General features: G+C 47.0%; 1 long non-coding RNA gene across 1 annotated transcript; it reads right to left on the bottom strand.

Annotated features, from left to right (window-relative positions):
• Positions 1-1,889: 1,889 nt before the first annotated feature.
• Positions 1,890-15,908, bottom strand: LOC134432310 (uncharacterized). The gene is made up of 3 exons (XR_010031289.1): positions 15,757-15,908; positions 6,985-7,191; positions 1,890-2,181 (listed from the first exon to the last, which is right to left on the bottom strand). It is a non-coding gene; the product is annotated as an uncharacterized LOC134432310 (long non-coding RNA).
• Between the last annotated feature and the right edge of the window lie 1,537 nt (positions 15,909-17,445).

The raw sequence follows: 17,445 nt of genomic DNA, 5'->3' as shown, positions 1-17,445 counted from the left end.
TCCCACACCTTTGGTGGACAAGACACATCAGGTACCTCACTGTGCATGATTTAAATTCCCTGATTTTATAACAGCGCCTCTGCCATGGGGAGGGGGCTGGACAGTGCTCGCTTAATGAGATCAAAATACGTAAAATTCTACTGCAACTTGTGCAAACAAGGCCCAAATAGCTCTCAGCATCAGCAGTGAACAGGATAAGTGGGCAGCCAGTGTTGGGTACAGCTGATTCCTGTGCCCGTCAGTGCTCCTGGGGCTGCCTCCAGTCCTGCTTCCATCCCTCAGGGCACAGAAAGTTTTTTCCTGCTGACAGAATCATGTCCAGGAAGGTTTTGAGCATCTCCAGAGAAGGAAACCCCTCAGCCTCCCTGGGCAGCCTCTTCCAACGCTTTGTCACCCCCACAGGAAAGTTTTCCTTCATATTCAGATGAAACTTCGTGTGTTGCAGTTTTTGCCTGGTCCTGCTGCTGGGCATCACTGGAAAGTCTGGCTCCATCCCCTTGGAACCTGCCTTTAAGATATTTGGGTGCATTGATAAGGTCATGGAATCCCAAAATGGGTTGGAAGGGACCTTAAAGATCAGCCAGTGCCACCCCTGCCATGGCAGGGACACCTTCCACTGTCCCAGGCTGCTCCAGCCCCAGTGTCCAACCTGGCCTTGGGCACTGCCAGGGATCCAGGGGCAGCCACAGCTGCTCTGGGCACCCTGTGCCAGGGCCTGCCCACCCTCACAGGGAAGGATTTCTTCCCAAAATCCTCCCTGAGGATGCCAAAGCCACCTCAGCACCTCAAAGAGCAGGGTGAACTCTGGCTCTGCAGGGCTTTCAGCTCTCCCTGCCCTCTGAGGATGGCTCAGGGCTGGCAGCCAGGGCTCTGTGGCTTTCAGCCCATCCTCATCCTCATCCCCACGGCCTCACACTGGCCAGGACTCACAGGTTTGGCCTCAGCCATGACCTGCATGGAGCAGGCAGCTCCTCCTCATCCCCCTGGCTGGGCTGAGCCCTCTCAGCTGCTCCCATCCCTGTCCTGTGCTGCTTTCCAGGGCCTGAATCCCATTAACCCTTCACTTGCCCATCCCTCCTCCAGCACGAGGCCAGCACCTGGCAGAGCACCAGGGAAATACAGGTTGGATAGCAGGGAAAAGGTTTTTATGGAAAGGGTGAGAAAGTTCTGGAATGGCTGCCCAGGGAGGTGGTGGAGTCCCCATGCCTGGGTGTGTTTAACAAAGCCTGGATGTGGCACTGGGGGCCAGGGTTCAGTTGGGGCTGGGCTGGACTCGATGGTCTTGGAGGTCTCTCCCAACCGGATTCTGGGAATTCTGTGATTCTGTGAATTCTGGGAATCTGTGACAGCATGGCATTGGTGCTCTCCAGTGCCCCCAGCCCTTCCCACATCCCTCCTGCTGCACTGGGGGATTTGGCTTGGAGCCATTCAGGCTTTAACTGAGGCAATTTTGCCTGTTTCAATAGGCAGTGCAGGTTATGAAATGCTGGGGCCACCAGAAAGGTGCAGCACAGCCTCACCCTCACTGCCTGGAGCTCTCCTGGAAGGAGCCCTTGGCATATCTGTGTGAGAAACATGTAGAAAATTCTCAAAACCTAACAGAAGGCTCACACAGTGTGCATCTCTATGCAAACCTTGAAATAAAAAATATACTGCCTTAAAAATATCATGGGGTAAGACAGACATCGTTAAAAGAAAAAATTAACTACAAACAAGTTTTGAATAATGGCCTTACAAAAAAAGACTGGATACTTTAGAGAAATATTGTTATATATTATTTATATATTGTTATATATTATTTATATATTGCATATTATTATTTATATAATATTAGTTATATTATTATATCATTATTTAGGCATTATTATATTATTATCTTTATTTAAGCATTATTACATTATTATTATTAAGGCATTTGCAGCATGTGTAGCAAAAACTGATAGTGTATTGTAATTAGGAAATGGCTTCTGATTGTGATAACGTGAATTGTAACACCTGTATTATCTCACCCTCCAAATGAAAGTAAAAAAACAGAATAAAAGTTTTGAAAATTCCTCTCTGAGTGAGGAAAGAGCTCAATCCAGCATGCAGGGACAGGGTCTGTGCCCCCCTGAGCCCCCAGAGCTGCCCTCTCTGCCCTGGCACTGATGGGAATCCAATCACATGCTCCAGGGCTTCTGCCTGAAGGAATGAGGAAAACAGATTAATTTTTTTGGTCCCTGCCCACTGCACAAATAAGTGGAAGGTTGTGAAGGGTTTCTGTGATTTTGTGTTTTTTTGCCCTGTTGGCTCATTTTGAAGGAAAAAAAAAAAAAAGAAAAAGGGAAAAGAAAAGGGAAAGGAAAGGGGAAAAGGGAATGGGGAAAGGGGGAAGGAAAAAGGAAAAGGGGAAAATGGAAAGGAAGAAGGGGAAGAGGGAAAGGAAAAAAGGGGAAAAGGAAAAAGGGAAAGAGATAAAGGGAAAGGGGAAATTGGGGGAAAAAAGGAAAGGGAAAAGGAATAAGGGAAAGGGGGGAAGGAAAAAAAGGAAAGGGAATCATGGAAAGGGGAAGAGGGGAAAAGGGAAAGGGAACGGAAAAAGGGAAAGGAAAAAGGGAAAGGAAAAAGGGGGAAGGGAAAAGGGGGAAGGGAAAAGGGGGAAGGGAAAAATTGAAAGGGAAAGAGATAAAGGGAAAAGGGAAATTGGGAAAAAAAAGACAGGGAAAATGGAAAAAAAGGAAAGGGAAAAGGAATAAGGGAAAGGGGGGAAGGAAAAAAAGGAAAGGGAATCATGGAAAGGGGAAGAGGGGAAAAGGGAAAGGGAACGGAAAAAGGGAAAGGAAAAAGGGAAAGGAAAAAGGGGGAAGGGAAAAGGGGGAAGGGAAAAGGGGGAAGGGAAAAATTGAAAGGGAAAGAGATAAAGGGAAAAGGGAAATTGGGAAAAAAAAGACAGGGAAAATGGAAAAAAAGGAAAGGGAAAACGAATAAGGGAAAGGGGGGAAGGAGAAAAAGGAAAGGGAATAATGGAAAGGGGGAAAAGGGAAAAGGGAAAAGGGAAAAGGGAAAAAGGGGAAAAAGGAAAAGGGAAAAAGGAAAGGGGAAGAGGGAGACGGGAAAAGGGAAAGGAAAAAAGAGAAAAGAAAGGGGGAGGGAAAAGGGAAAGGAAAAATAGATAGGGAAATAGATAAAGGGAAAGGGGAAAAGGGAAATCAGAAAAAAAAAAGAAAGGGAAAATGGAAAAAAGGAAAGGAAAAAGGGAAAGGGAGAGGGGAGAAAGGAAAAAAGGAAAGGGAAAATGGAAAGGGTAAAAAGGGGAAAAAAAGAAAGAAAAAATGAAAAAATGGGGAAAAGTGAAAAAATGAAAAAGGGAAAAAGGGAAAGGGAAAGGGAAAGGGAAAGAAGGGAAAGGGTCAGTATGAGGCAGTCATGAGAAGCCCAGGGGAAGGTCGGGGTCACCCTGGAGCTGTGCAGCTCCGAGGATGGAGCCCGGGCACCGGGATGTGCTGCAGGACCTGTATCCCTGCCTGCAGCCTCCCTCTGTGCCCTCAACCCCGAGGGAAGGACAACACCAGCCAAGGATGTGAGCCCGGAAACAAAGGCTGAAACCCAGGTTTGACCAAACTCCCACTGCTTCCCTCCCAGCCTTATCAGCCCCAGGGTTTCCCCAGCCCTGACTGATCTGAGCTCCTTTATCTGCTGCAGGGCATGAGATGGAGCTGATGGAAGTGCCAGGAAATGCTCACTCAGTTATGGCTCTGACAAATGGATCCCTCTGAGCTGCTGAGTTTAGCGTGCTTCTATTTTTTTTTTTTTTATTTATTATCAGCCTTTTCCTGTTCTGGGCCAGCAAGAGAGCAAAAGCCAAGGGGAAGGTGTCCAAATGGAATATTTTTTGATGTGGTTCAAAACAAGGGCTTGTCAGGAAGGAAGTTTCAGGTCATTTGGCTTGAAACTAAGTATACCAAAGCTTCCAAATTTAAAAAATAAAGCCCACCCTCCCTTGCACATGTCCTGCAGAGTTCTGTGTAGAGCAGAAGGCTCCAAATCCAGCTGATCACGGGTTCATTTGCTGCTGGGCACAGCATTGGTATAAAATGGGATGCAAGGGAAATGTGATACAATATTGCCTTCAAAGAGGTTGGAAATTCAAAAAGTTCTCCTGAAAGCTCAGCAGAAATGAAATATTTTTGATATTGTGACTCTTTGAAATGTTTCCAGTCTGTTTCAAGATGAATTCCAAGGAGTGAAACATGTTTTTCACAAAATAAAAAAATGCCATTGCTGAACATTTATTTCTTATTTATATTCTTATTTATAGTCTTATTTATATTCTTATTTATATTTCTACTATTTATGTTTATATTCTTATTTTATTTCTTATATCTGGAACTGTTCTATAGCATATTGCCATGTCAGCATCAGAAATAAAATTATAATTATTTTCCCCTATTTTTTTATGGGAAACCATGTTTGTCAGTACAGTTCTCTACCTACTTGCTCTACCACAAAATTTTCTGTTCCCTCAAAGCATTTTTTGCAGTGGTTTTGTAAATTGAGTAATACCCCTGACTCCATAAATACTTATCAATGCTTTTAGAATACTTATACATTAAACAAACCTCATTTTTTCTGTTTTAGGTTTTGGATTGAGCTTTTTTTCAGGTGAGTATTGATCAACCACACGCCCACCTTCTCCATGATTTCTGGCTGTTTAACTCACACTTCACATCTACTCTCTGGTCAGATTCTGACTTTTTTTCTGTGTTTCTGAGGGTTCGAAGGTACCTGGGGCTGGGATCTGGTGGGTGAGGATCCAGGCTGGAGCAGAGGATGCAGTTAGAGACACATTTTCTGAAAAATCCTTTCCTTAGGATTTTTCCTCCTGAGAAGCTGAGAGGCCTCAGGAACAAAATGTAAACAATGATTATCTGCTGCTGTGGGATGCAACAGGTGCATCTGGGATTGGTCTCATGTGGTTGTTTCTAATTAATGGCCAATCACAGTCAGCTGGCCTCGGACTCTCTGTCTGAGACACAAACCTTTGTTATCATTCTTTCTTTTTCTATTCTTAGCTAGCCTTCTGATGAAATCCTTTCTTCTATTCTTTTAGTATAGTTTTAATATAATATATATCATAAAATAATAAATCAGCCTCTGAAACATGGAGTCAGATCCTCGTCTCTTCCCTCACCCTCGGACCCCTGTGAGCACCATCACAGGATGTGACCCTGAGAGGGAGAGCTCCTGCAGGGGCTGCAGTGCTGAGCCCCCATGGCCAAGGTGCCACTGCTGTGTGCCCCAGCTGCTGCTAAACACAGAACCATGGAATCTCTGAGCCTGGGAAAGACCTGGAAAGACCTTCAGCATCATCCAGTCCAAACTTTGATCCTCACCTTGTCCCCAGCCCAGAGCACTCAGTGCCACCTCCAGGGCACACCTGCAGGGATGGGCACTGCAAAGCTCCCCGGGCAGCCCCTGCCAAGGCCTGAGCTCCCTTTCCATGGGCAAATTGCTGCTGCTGTCCCAGCTGAGCCTGCCCTGGCCCAGCCTGAGGCCGCTCCCTCTGCTCCTGTCCCTGTTCCCTGGCAGCAGAGCCCGACCCCCCCGGCTGTGCCCTCCTGGCAGGGACTTGTGCAGAGCCACGAGGGCCCCTGAGCCTCCTTTGCTCCAGCCTCAGCCCCTTCCAGCTCCCTCAGCCCCTCCTGGGGCTCCAGCCCCTGCCCAGCTCCGTTCCCTGCCCTGGACACGCTCCAGCCCCTCCAGGGCTCTCCTGCAGGAGCAGAACTGGGCCCAGCCCTGGAGGGGCCTCTCAGAGCCAGCACAGAGGGACAATCCCTGCCCTGCTCCTGCTGCACACACAATTCCCCATCCAGCCCAGCTGCCAGGGGCCTCCTGCCCCCCTGGGCACCCCTGGGCTCGTGTCCAGCCCCTGTCACAGCACCCCCAGGGCCTTTCCAGCTCTCCAGCCCCTCTGCCCAGCCTGGAGCTCCCCAGGGTTGTTGTGACCAACATTCCCTCTGTGAAGGGTGTCTGGTGCTGGAGAGGATCTCCCTCATTTCTTCACCCTGGGCTGGTGCTGGCATCCCTCACCTTGCACAAGGGGACACCCTGAGTACATTTAAGAGTCACTAAGTAAATAAAATAAATGGCTGATGGAACAAACCCTGCTCAAACACCAAGCTGAAGAGCTCCAATCTTTGCTCCCTTGCCCCCTTACAGAGTTCAGGTCTTCTTGCAGCCAGGGTGGCCACAGCTTTTGTGTTTTACTTTATCCTTCTTCCACTCTGCCCCATGAAACTCAAGCTCCAAGGTGTGCAGCTTGGGGCAGTTTATAGATTCACACAAGGGCAGTGTCCAGCTGAGTGTTTACAGATTTATTTCTGGGGCCTTCCTTGCCAGGTGACTTCACATGAATGGCATTTCTCAAACATGAAAAATGATTGTCAAGTGAAAGAATGGGAGGAAATGGCTTCAAGTTGTACCAGAGAAGTTCAGATTAGGTATAAAAATATCTTTTTCCCTGGAAGAGTGTTCAGGCATTGGAATGAGGTGCCCAGGGAGGTGGTGGGGCTGCCAGCCCTGGAACTGTTCAAGAAGGGTCTCAATGTGGCGCTTGGGGACATGGTTCAGGGATGATTTTGGTGGCTCTGAGTTGATAGTGAGGCTGGATAATTTTGGGAGTTTCTTCCAACCTCAATGATTCTGTGATTTTATGACAATTATATTTTAAAAAATAAACCTGCAGATAGTACAACTTGCTCTGCTTATAATAATTTTATCTGGTCTCTAGTTTATATTCCCCCCTCTCAACCCCTCTTTTTTTCAGGAGGACACAACCATGACCCACCCAGATCAGGGTGTGCTGTGCTCACCCAGACAAGGGGTGTCAGAACCCCCTCCAGCTCCTCTTTAGGGTGAGCCAGGCCAGAACACTGGCTGCCCACAAGTTCAGGCTCATTAATCTTTCATACAGGGCAGTAAAACAGAGAGGAGCAGTAAATATACCTGTCCTTGTTTCCTTCAGCCCACTAAATCAGCTGGAGTCAGTCAGAGTCGGGCTTCTGATATTAAACCCTCAGCTCTTGAAGCAATTGGAAACTCTGGAGTCTTTATTGGGTTTACAAGGCTGAGCTTTGGCAGCAAGGGCAGGGGCTACAGGAATCAGAATTCTCTTTTTGGCATCTTCTCAACACAAAGGGTGTCTCCCAGCCCCTGAATACAAAGAAAGAGGAGAAACACTTCATTAAAAAACAAAAAATCAGGCAAAGTATAAGAGGATCACTGACATTTGCTTTTGTGGAACCTTTCTGTTTTAATCAAACTCCTTTAGAGGAAATACCTTGTACAAAAAGCTCATCCAACCCACAGGAAAAGAAAGACTCCTGCTTGGAGTCAGTTTTTGACCAAAAGGCAGCTGGTTGGGTTTTCTTTTTGCAAGAAAGAAAGAAAACTGAGAATGACACTGAGAAATGCTTCTAGGGATCCAGGGGCAACCAAATTTCTCTAGGAAACCTGTTCTAGTGCCTTCGACCCTAACAGGGAAAAATTGCTTCCTGATATCTAATCTAACACTACTCTCTGGCACTGGGAGCCATTCCCTGGGTGCTGTCCCTGCATGCCCTGGCAATTGTCTCTCTCCAGCTTTCCTGGGGCTCCTCCAGGCCCTGCAAGGCCACCCTGAGCTCAGCCCAAAGCTTCTCCTGTGCAGGTGAACAATGCCAGCTGTGCCAGCCTTTCCTGCCAGCAGAGCTGCTCCATCCCTCTGCCCATCCTGGAGCCTCCTCTGGGCTCTGCAGCAGCTCCAGCTCCTCCTGGGCTGGGGCAGCTCTGCAGGTGGGAAATCACCTGAGGGGACACAGGGACACAATCCCACAGGACACAATCCCACAGGTGGTGGCCCCAAGCAAGGCAGAACTTCCTGAGTTCGTGCCGCCAGCTCAGTGTCTAATTTGGAGCCCCAAAATCCATCGTGACACAGCAGAACCCTGCAGGAGCTCTGACCTTCATGTGTGCCATGTCCCCAAGCCCTGCTGCCAGCCTGGCACTGTGGGCTGGCTCTGTCCCTATCCTAAGGAGGCTCCAGCAGCTCCCAGGATTATCCCAGGCAGGGATCAAGTGTCAGCCCAGCTCTCTGATCTTCCCCTTGAGCAGACACGACTTCAACACAGCTCCCTTCAGACAACAGGCACCAAAATATCTGTGCTTTTAGCTCTTCCTCTTAGAGCTAAAACCTCTTAGAGCTCTTCCTCTCTCCAAGAGGCTGATGGTGAGGTTTGGAACAGGAACAGTCAGGCAAAGATCACCCCGGGTTAAAAATAAGAACAGAAGTTCAGGATCATTTGCTAAGGACATCATTTGCTAAGGACATTCAGCACAGGCTGAATTAACTTTTTCCAGGTGTCTCTGGCACACTACAGGTCCTGCACACCCAGTATTTACTGTCCCTCCTTGCTTTACATCCCATGTTCCTCCTGACACGTGCACATCTGCCAAAGAGATATTATTGCCCATTCCTCTGGAATAAATTCCTTCCCCAGCTTTATGCTTTCTCTGTTCCTGAGTACAAAACAACTGTCATTATCCAACATTTTTTGGGAATTTCCAATTTGGAAATGTTGCTGTTCTACACCAACCAAGGTCCTGTTGCCTCCTCTCATAAACTGGACAGTGCCAGACCTGGATTACTGGAATTTCTTCTCCCCAGTTAATTTTTAATAATTACAGCAATTACTGAAATTTCTTCTCCGTTATCTCTTCAGTGTGGGCTGAACCTTTTTAGTCAGGATTAAAGCACTGCACAGGACCTGTCCCAAAGGAGGTGCCAGGGCAGTGCTTTGCAGTGTGACCAGATATCCCCTGTACTTCTGAAAATAACTCCTTGGGACAGTTACTCATCACATTCCTCTTTGCCACGGCTGCATCACATTACAGCTCCCCACAGCCTGGAGACAAACCTGTGCACACAAAATTCTGCCTCCAATCCTGGGAGGACAGGACCCCAGTTTCTAGCAGAAATTCTTATTAGCCCCCAAAGCAAGTGATGCTGGGACTCCATGACTCCAAATTTTGTCTGATATCTGAACTTGGGGATCTTTGTCTTCTTTCTGGGATGCTGTCCTGGTTTCCTCCACTCTGGCAATGCTCCTCAGCTCCCTGCCCATTCTCATTTTTTGTCACAGGCAGCCTGAGCTGGAGCTGGAGTTAAGCCCAGTCCCAGGACCCATCCTTGGATGTTTTTCCTCCCTCCTCCTTCCCCACAGCCTCCCCAGTGCTGGGGATCAGGTGGGGGTGTCCTCCCCACGGCACAGCTGTGACTCCCTGTGGATGGATTTAGAATCATCAGACAGGCTCATATAACACAGCCTTTCACATTTTCCACAACTGTCTCTACGTGCTAGTAAAAGAAAATGAATTGTTTTATTTTGAAGGGTCTAACACTGTTAACATTTGTTAATATATCACTGATTGCAGTGGGTGTGGCATTAGTTTGTTGTTTTGGTTTGGAAAGACAGGAGTCTGCTAAGTAAGGCAGGAGCCTCCCCTGAAATGGAGAATGTAAACCCTCCCCACCCCTCAGAATTGCTATAAATTTTAAATTAAGGGGATCTCAGGCAAAAAATATGGGAGCAGGAAATAACAGTTCTGTATTAGGGAAGAAAAATAAAAGGATAAAATAAACAATGCAGTACACTAGAACAACACTGCCAGAGTCAGAACCCAACCTGACACCCTGTGGGTCAGGGTGTTGGCAGCAGCCCCATTGGAATTGTGGCTCAGCCCTCCTGCAGTGTCAGGGGTGGCTCTGCTGGAGCAGGAATCCTGTAGAAAGGTGCATCTTCCTCTGAAGATCCAGTGGGAGAGGCAGCTGCTGTTCCTCTGGGAATCCAGTGGAGAAGCCGTGCTGGTGTTCCAGAATCTCCAGATTATATCCAGGCAGGAATGCTTGGCTCCTCCCACTGGGCTCACATCTCCCAATGGGATGCTGTGGTTCTTATCAGCCATCAGACATTCAATGGCTGTTATCAGCAGGTGTCTCCTCAGAGGGAAGAGTGACTGTGCAAGAGATAAGGCAAACTGCCCACTTGACAAAAGACAACTGCCACACAGATGGTGATAGAATACATCTTGCCTTGCAGTCTGGAACATTTGTTTACTTAACTAACACCTAACTTGATCTAGTTCTTTCAAAGCCATTGCTGAAGCCAGCTGGGGTAAAAACAAACCTGCTGAAACTTTTTTCGCAGCATTCTAAGGCATGCAATAACTTTTTACAGTTTTCATCATACTGATGAGCAGATCTTGTTTTCCAATGTTTTTTCTTTAAAAATACCTTTTTTTCTTAAAAATACTCACTATAATAATACTTAATACTTAAAAAATACTCTGTTTATTCTTTAAAATACTAAAATAACTCACTATAATTTTTCTTAAAAATGCTCACTATAATAAGACCTACTGCTTTGGCAGTAGGTGTTAGGTGTTACTCCAGTGAGTATTTCAGTGTTACACGGGCTACTTTCAAGGCTTGATGGAATGTTCTGCTAACCAGGCAAGCATTAACACACAAACCATTGTTCTATTTGTTCTTGCTTTTCTACTTCTTACATAATTTTTTGCTGACCAATCTCATGGCTACTGCTTAGCTCTAATCCCAGTTCTGCTGCCTCTGAGTTCTGCCTTTTGCAGCTTTCCAAAGCCCTCTGATTTTATGGATTCCCACAACTCCCCACCCGAATTCTGGCCGTCCAAGAGCTGCTTCTTCCACCTCCTGTATTTGGCTCTGGATTTGCCACACTGAAAACTCCCCCCAAATCAGCCTGAGGCTGGCCAGAAGCTGAATATAATTTTCTTAGAGTGATTTATCTGATTAAGGCCACACAGACACCAGTATCCAACCCATTTCAACTGGGTGCAGCATGACCCATCATTAAAACCCAATAAGACTCAAATGCAGATGGAAAAGTACTGGAGGCCACAGGAAGCCAATATTCCTGCTCCATAACTGGCTGCTGAGAATCACTCCTGTGCAGTGCCATGCCAAAACTGTCACCTCCCTGGCCAGAGGGGAGCTGGAAGAGAATGTGCCTGTTTGATTTATTTATTTTGAGACTATTGTGGAAGTGCTTGGCTTTTGTCAGAATAAAATATTAAACAAACAAAAAAAAATCCTCCCATGGTGGTAAGGGAAATACAGGCTGGGCATTGGGGAAGAAGGCAGCTCCTGTGCTTGGTGCTGCAAATTTCATCAGGGTAATGTGATTTTGAAGGCTCAGGCAGGCAACAGGCAGGCTCAGCACTGCTCAGCAAAGGGCTCCAGCTCACCTGCAGCCCCTGCTGGGCCCCACAGGGCAGGGACTGCAAATTGGAGCTGACAGGACAGTGGCATCCAGCCAGGACCCCATCCTGGAGTGTGACAGTGTTCACAGGGGTCTTGGGATGAGGGAAGAGATGAGGATCTGACTCCATGTTTCAGAAGGCTGATTTATTATTTTATGATATATATTATATTAAAACTATACTAAAAGAATAGAAGAAAGGATCTCATCAGAAGGCTTGCTAAGAATAGAAAAAGAAGGAATGAATAACAAAGGCTTGTGGCTCGGACAGAAAGTCCGAGCCAGCTGACTGTGATTGGCCATTAATTAAAAACAACCAACATGAGACCAATCCCAGATGCACCTGTTGCATTCCACAGCAGCAGATAATCATTGTTTACATTTTGTTCCTGAGGCCTCCCAGCTTCTCAGGAGGAAAAATCCTAAGGAAAGGATTTTTCATAAAAGATGTCTGCGACACTGGAGCTCAGCAGAGCAGAAATCACCGTGCCTTGAGCCCAGCCCCACAGCCCAGGGTCAGGATCCCACAGCCACCTCACCCTCTCTCTTGCACTCTGAGCTCTGATGTGTCCTGGTGTCTGTCTTGGAATCACAGAGCCATTTAAGTTGGAAAAGGCCTTTAAGATCATCACACCCAACCATTCCCCCAGCAAACCAAGGCCACCAGTGCCCCATGTCCCCAAATGCCACATCTGCAGAGCTTTTAAATCCCTACAGGAATGGAGATCCAGCACTGTCCTGAGCAGCTCATCCCAATGTTCAACAACCCTTTCCTTGCACTATTTTTTCCTCATATACCATCTAAACTTCTCTTAGTGCAAATTGAGGCTTCCTTTCCTTTCCTTTCCTTTCCTTTCCTTTCCTTTCCTTTCCTTTCCTTTCCTTTCCTTTCCTTTCCTTTCCTTTCCTTTCCTTTCCTTTCCTTTCCTTTCCTTTCCTTTCCTTTCCTTCCCTTCCCTTCCCTTCCCTTCCCTTCCCTTCCCTTCCCTTCCCTTCCCTTCCCTTCCCTTCCCTTCCCTTCCCTTCCCTTCCCTTCCCTTCCCTTCCCTTCCCTTCCCTTCCCTTCCCTTCCCTTCCCTTCCCTTCCCTTCCCTTCCCTTCCCTTTCCTCCTCCCCTTCCCCTTCCCTTGAAATTTCCTTTCCTTTCCTTGAAATGTCCTTTCCTTGAAATTTCCTTTCCTTTTTTTCCCCTTTCCTTTCCTTTGGTTTTTTTTTTTTTTTTTCTCTTTCCTTTCCTCTCCTTTCACTTTCCACTCTCGTGGAACTTTCCTGACCTTTCCTTTCCTGTCCCTTGTTACCGAGGAGCAGAGCCTGACCACCACCTGGCCCCACTTTCCTGTTAGGGATTTATGGAGAGGGAGAAGATCCCTTCTTTGGGATTTGGTTTCTCTTTGATCCACTGAGCTCCACCCTGGTGCTACACAGTTATGGAAAAAAAAAAAAAAAAAAAACTTTAAAAAAATCTGTTCTTCTAGGTTCTTGCATTGCTTTGTGCAATGGTTCTTTTTCTGGGACTAGGTTCTCCTGAGGATTGCACTGCTGGGGAAGGAGAGGTGCTAACAGGTTCTTCCCACACCTCTCAGCAAACCCCAGCTAGCTGGCAGGAAGGCACTCTGTGTGACATCTTCCTCTGCACACACGAGGAAGGGGCCTCTGCAGCCTCAGAAATATGCTCCAGACTTTTCCAGTGAAGTAGGAAACGCAGATAAGTTCTGTTCTGCTTCAAAATGTCACAAAATCACAGAAACAGCAAGGGTGGAGGAGACCTTCATGGCCGTCCAGTGAGTAAAAAGGAGTGAAAGGTGAGTGTGTTCTCAGCCATTTCTCCTGCAGGCTGCTTAACAGGAGAGTTTGGTGAGAAAGCAGTGAAAACACCATGAGAAGGAGAAGGTTTGATAGCTGTCACATATCAATATGATGGGGGGAAAAAAGTGATCACTTTTCAAGGAGAATGGACAACCCAGAAGCAAATAATCTTACCAAAGGAGGAAGGTGCAGTTCTGCTTTCATCTCTTCATCAGTGCATTGATACTTTGATTTTATTCCCACAAATTCTTTTCTCCCTTTTCTCATAAAGGTGAAAGAAAGTTAACTGGGTAATTTTCTCAGGTTTAGCTGGTTGTGTGCTCTATTTGCAATTTGTCAGAGCTGGGGCAGTTCTCTGCTGTTCCTGGGGCAGTGTTTCCTTTCTCTCTCCCACAGCCAACCCTCCCTCCAGGAGATCTCTGCTGTCCATGGCCACTGAGTGTCCCTGCAGGGCTGATCCAATCCCAGTATCCCATGGGGAGATGCTGCGCCCAGGGGAGGAGCCAAGCATTCCTGCCTGGATCCAATCTGAGGTGCTGGGACAGCAGAGCAGCCTTTCCACTGCATTGCCAGAGGAGCAGCTGCCTCTTCCCCTGGAGCTGCAGAGGAAAACTCCCCCCTTGTGCAGGATCCCTGCTGCAGCAGAGCCACAGCTGGCACTGCAGGAGGGCTGAGCCCCCATGGGATGGGGCTGGGACACCGCCCTGGCACACAGGGGACAGGGCATGGTCTGACTCTGTCAAGGTTTTGGATTTTTTGTTTGTACTATGGCAGTTTTATTTTTAATCTTCCTAGTAAAGAACTGTCATTCTCATATCTTTGCCTGAGAGCCTTTTAATTTCAAATTTATGATAATACAGAGGAAAGGGGTTTACATTTTCCATTTCAAGGGAGTCTCCTGCCTTCCTTAGCAGACACCTGTCTGTTCAAGCCCAGACAGCAGTCTATGGTCAAAAATGAGCTTGGACAAGCTGGCATCAAAACTCAGCTTCTCTTAAATCCAGTGACAGAGTTATTCCTCACAAATCAAACATCCTGACAGAGAAAGGTACAGTGCCTCAAAGAAACTGTGGCCTCTAAAGCAGTCCCAGGTGTTCTCAGAGATTCATCCTTCATCTCTCCACAGTTCCTTCCTACTTTTACCCCTGGAGGTATTTAAAAGTGAAGATGTGACCCTTAAGGAAGATTTTTTAGTGGTGGGGTTGGCAGTGTTAAGTTTATGGTTGGATTCAGGGATCTCAAGGGTCTTTTCCCACCTAAATGATCCCAAATTCTCAGTGACAGAAAGGCATCACCATGGTGCTCCACATCTAATTTGGACTCCTATGCCCTTGATTTGTGTCACCCAACTCTGCACTCCAGTAACCAGTGAGTTCCTTTCCCCTGAGCTAAATGGAGACAGAAACTCATGAAGATGAGTCTCAGCTGAGATTTGTTGCTCCCTCCCCGTGCTTCTTGCTTGGCAATGATGGGAACAACAAGCATCCTTCAGGATATCTGACATCAAACCTAAAACTCACAATCTGCTTCCTGAAGGAATGACTGTCTTGAGTTCTCAGCTTCCCAGATGATATGTCAAGCATATTTCCAGCCTCCCAAAGCTGCCAAAGGATGCAGACAGACAGACAGACTTATCTCCTGACATTAAAGAGAGGACTGTAAGCAAGTTTTATTACTTGGAAGGTGGATGAATGGATGTGGTGGCTGGAAAAGTGGCCAGAAACCCTGACTGGGGGCTGGCACTGCCCTGGCAAAGCTCCTCAACAGTTTAACTTCTCTCCAGTGAATTTCACAATGAGAAAATTTTCATTTTCATTTCAAAACTCCTGAACAGTTTAATTTCTCTCCAATGAATTTCACAAAGAGAAAATTTTCTCCTTTCTTAGGAGAAAATCACTCACACAGTTTGTGGGCTCAGAAGTGCTCTCACCCATGGCCCAAGTTCCCTTCTGGACCTGCCATTCCAAACCCTTTATTAGCCACACAGTGCAGCACCTCATATTTATTTTCCCACAAAACAAACAATTGACTAACTCTATCCACTCTGTTCTTGCCATGGTACTCAAAATCACGTCTTTGACACTTCAGCAGCCTGTGAAAGTTGACAATCAATCATCCCCAAGTGCCAACAGCCACATCCTATGACATATATGGATCTGTAGGAAGCATAGCTTGAAGCCTTTCTAATTTTAGCTTGTTTTAGGATACGAGAAGTTTCAAGCATCAATCATCCAAGGAAAATGCTTTACATACCAAAGTGTCACTAAAAAAAAAAAAAAATCAAAAAAAAGAGTACAGCCTGCTGGTTTGTGTGTAACTGGGGTGCACTGGGAGGATTTTGCATCCATGGATTCCTGAAGCCTGTGAAATGCTGTGTACTCTGTGCTAACCAGCTGCAGTTGCCTTCTCCCAGTAAAACAGGAATATATACATGCAGGCAGTATTCCTCCAAGTGCATTTAAGCCAATAGCTCACAAATTCGTGCCACTGATTTTCATTCAGCTGCAGTTTAGAAAAGATTGAATTCTTTGCACTGAATTACTGCAGAAAGTATTAAGCTTATGTAAGCAGAATTAACATTATGGCTAAAATCACCGAGCAGCAGCCGGCCCCAGTTTATCCTTGGCATACTCACAGCCCCCTTTTCTCCTGGCAGGAGGGATGGCCAGCCCGTGCTGATCCCAAGGAACATCCCAAATTTCTGTGCTGGCTGCAGGATCTTTGCTGTCCCGTTTGCTGTCTCACCCCAGGCACCAGCTGAAGACCAGGGCAGCGTGTCCCTCCCACGTGGGAGGCTCAGCATTCCTCACATTCCCTCCCAGCCTTCCCAGATTAGCCCCTGTCCAGAAGATCACTGCTATATTTCTGCCTTAACAAGAACGGGCAAAGTGTGGTGGGCTTTGTCTCAAACCCAAAGGCTGCAGCCCTGCCTGGTGTCCTGAGTGCTCTCAGGGATTTTGTTCTGAGGGGAAAAGTGGAACTTGTGGTTCAGCAGGCACAGGGAGCTCAGGCAGCCCGGGAAGGCACATCACACATTGGATTTACCACATTTCCATCAAGGCACATCACACATTGGATTTACCACATTTCCATCAAGGCACAGCACAGATTGGATTTACCACATTTCCAGAGTGGTTAACAGTTCTGTGTTTGTGTTGTCCACCATGCTCCCCAAAGTCCTTCTGCTCCAAACCTCTGCAGCAATGAATGATTGGTGTCCTGGTTTGGCTGCTGGTGAGATGGGGAAAATTTCCCCCAGGAAGAGAAATTACCTGCAGGAATGTGAGAAATGCTAAAATCAGTGGCTCACCCAAGCTGGTACTCAGTCTTTGAAAATGGAAACAGGAAAAACTATTTAGGAATAGCAATATTTAAATCCTTTTGCTGCCAGTCACCAGCATCTGTGACTCCTTGGATTTGGGATGTTGTGGACTGAACACATCCCAGGCTGTAGGATCCATCTGGATTTGGGATGTTGTGGACTGGACACATCCCAGGCTGTAGGATCCATCTGGATTTGAGAATTTGTTGTGGACACATCCCAGGCTGTAGGATCCATCTGGATTTGGGAATTTGTTGTGGACATATCCCAGGCTGTAGGATCCATTTATAACCCTGCTGTTCCTGACATTGCCCAATCCCTTCACATTGCCATTGTCAGCTTCCATAACATCCTGTGACGACAAATTCCAACATCTCCTGGCTCACTCCATAAAAACATTCTCTCTCTTTTCTCTTTCAAGCCCATCTATTAATTTCATTGTGTCTGCTAATTTTCATTATGGCGTTGCAGGATTTTCTGACTCACTCTTCTGCATTCATCTTTATGATTTTTTTTTTGTAGCTTCCTTGGCTTCCTCTCCAAATTGAAAAGTCTTTTCAGCCTCCTCATGGAGCAGCTGTTTCCTCCCCTCCAGCTGCTGTTCTGTCTGTATTTCTCACATCCCCAGGTCTTCCCTGAGACCAGACTGCACAGCCTGTTCAACACAGCCAGGTCTGTATGGCTGCAAAGCCCTGCCATCCTGCTGACAGAGCATTTCCCTGGGTCTTGGCCACTGCTGCCCCTTGGGCTGATGATTTTGGAAGGAGCTGGAGCTGCAGAGAGCCCAGAGGAGGCTCCAGGATGGGCAGAGGGATGGAGCAGCTCTGCTGGCAGGAAAGGCTGGCACAGCTGGCATTGTTCACCTGCACAGGAGAAGCTTTGGGCTGAGCTCAGGGTGGCCTTGCAGGGCCTGGAGGAGCCCCAGGAAAGCTGGAGAGAGACAATTGCCAGGGGATGCAGGGACAGCACACAGGGAATGGCTTCACACTGACAGAGGGCAGG

This window comes from Melospiza melodia, chromosome 2 (assembly GCF_035770615.1).
Source record: "Melospiza melodia melodia isolate bMelMel2 chromosome 2, bMelMel2.pri, whole genome shotgun sequence".
In the NCBI taxonomy this organism is placed as follows: Eukaryota; Metazoa; Chordata; class Aves; order Passeriformes; family Passerellidae; genus Melospiza; species Melospiza melodia.
The sequence above is the reverse complement of the archived record's forward strand: the minus strand, read 5'-3'. Positions and strand labels throughout refer to the sequence as shown.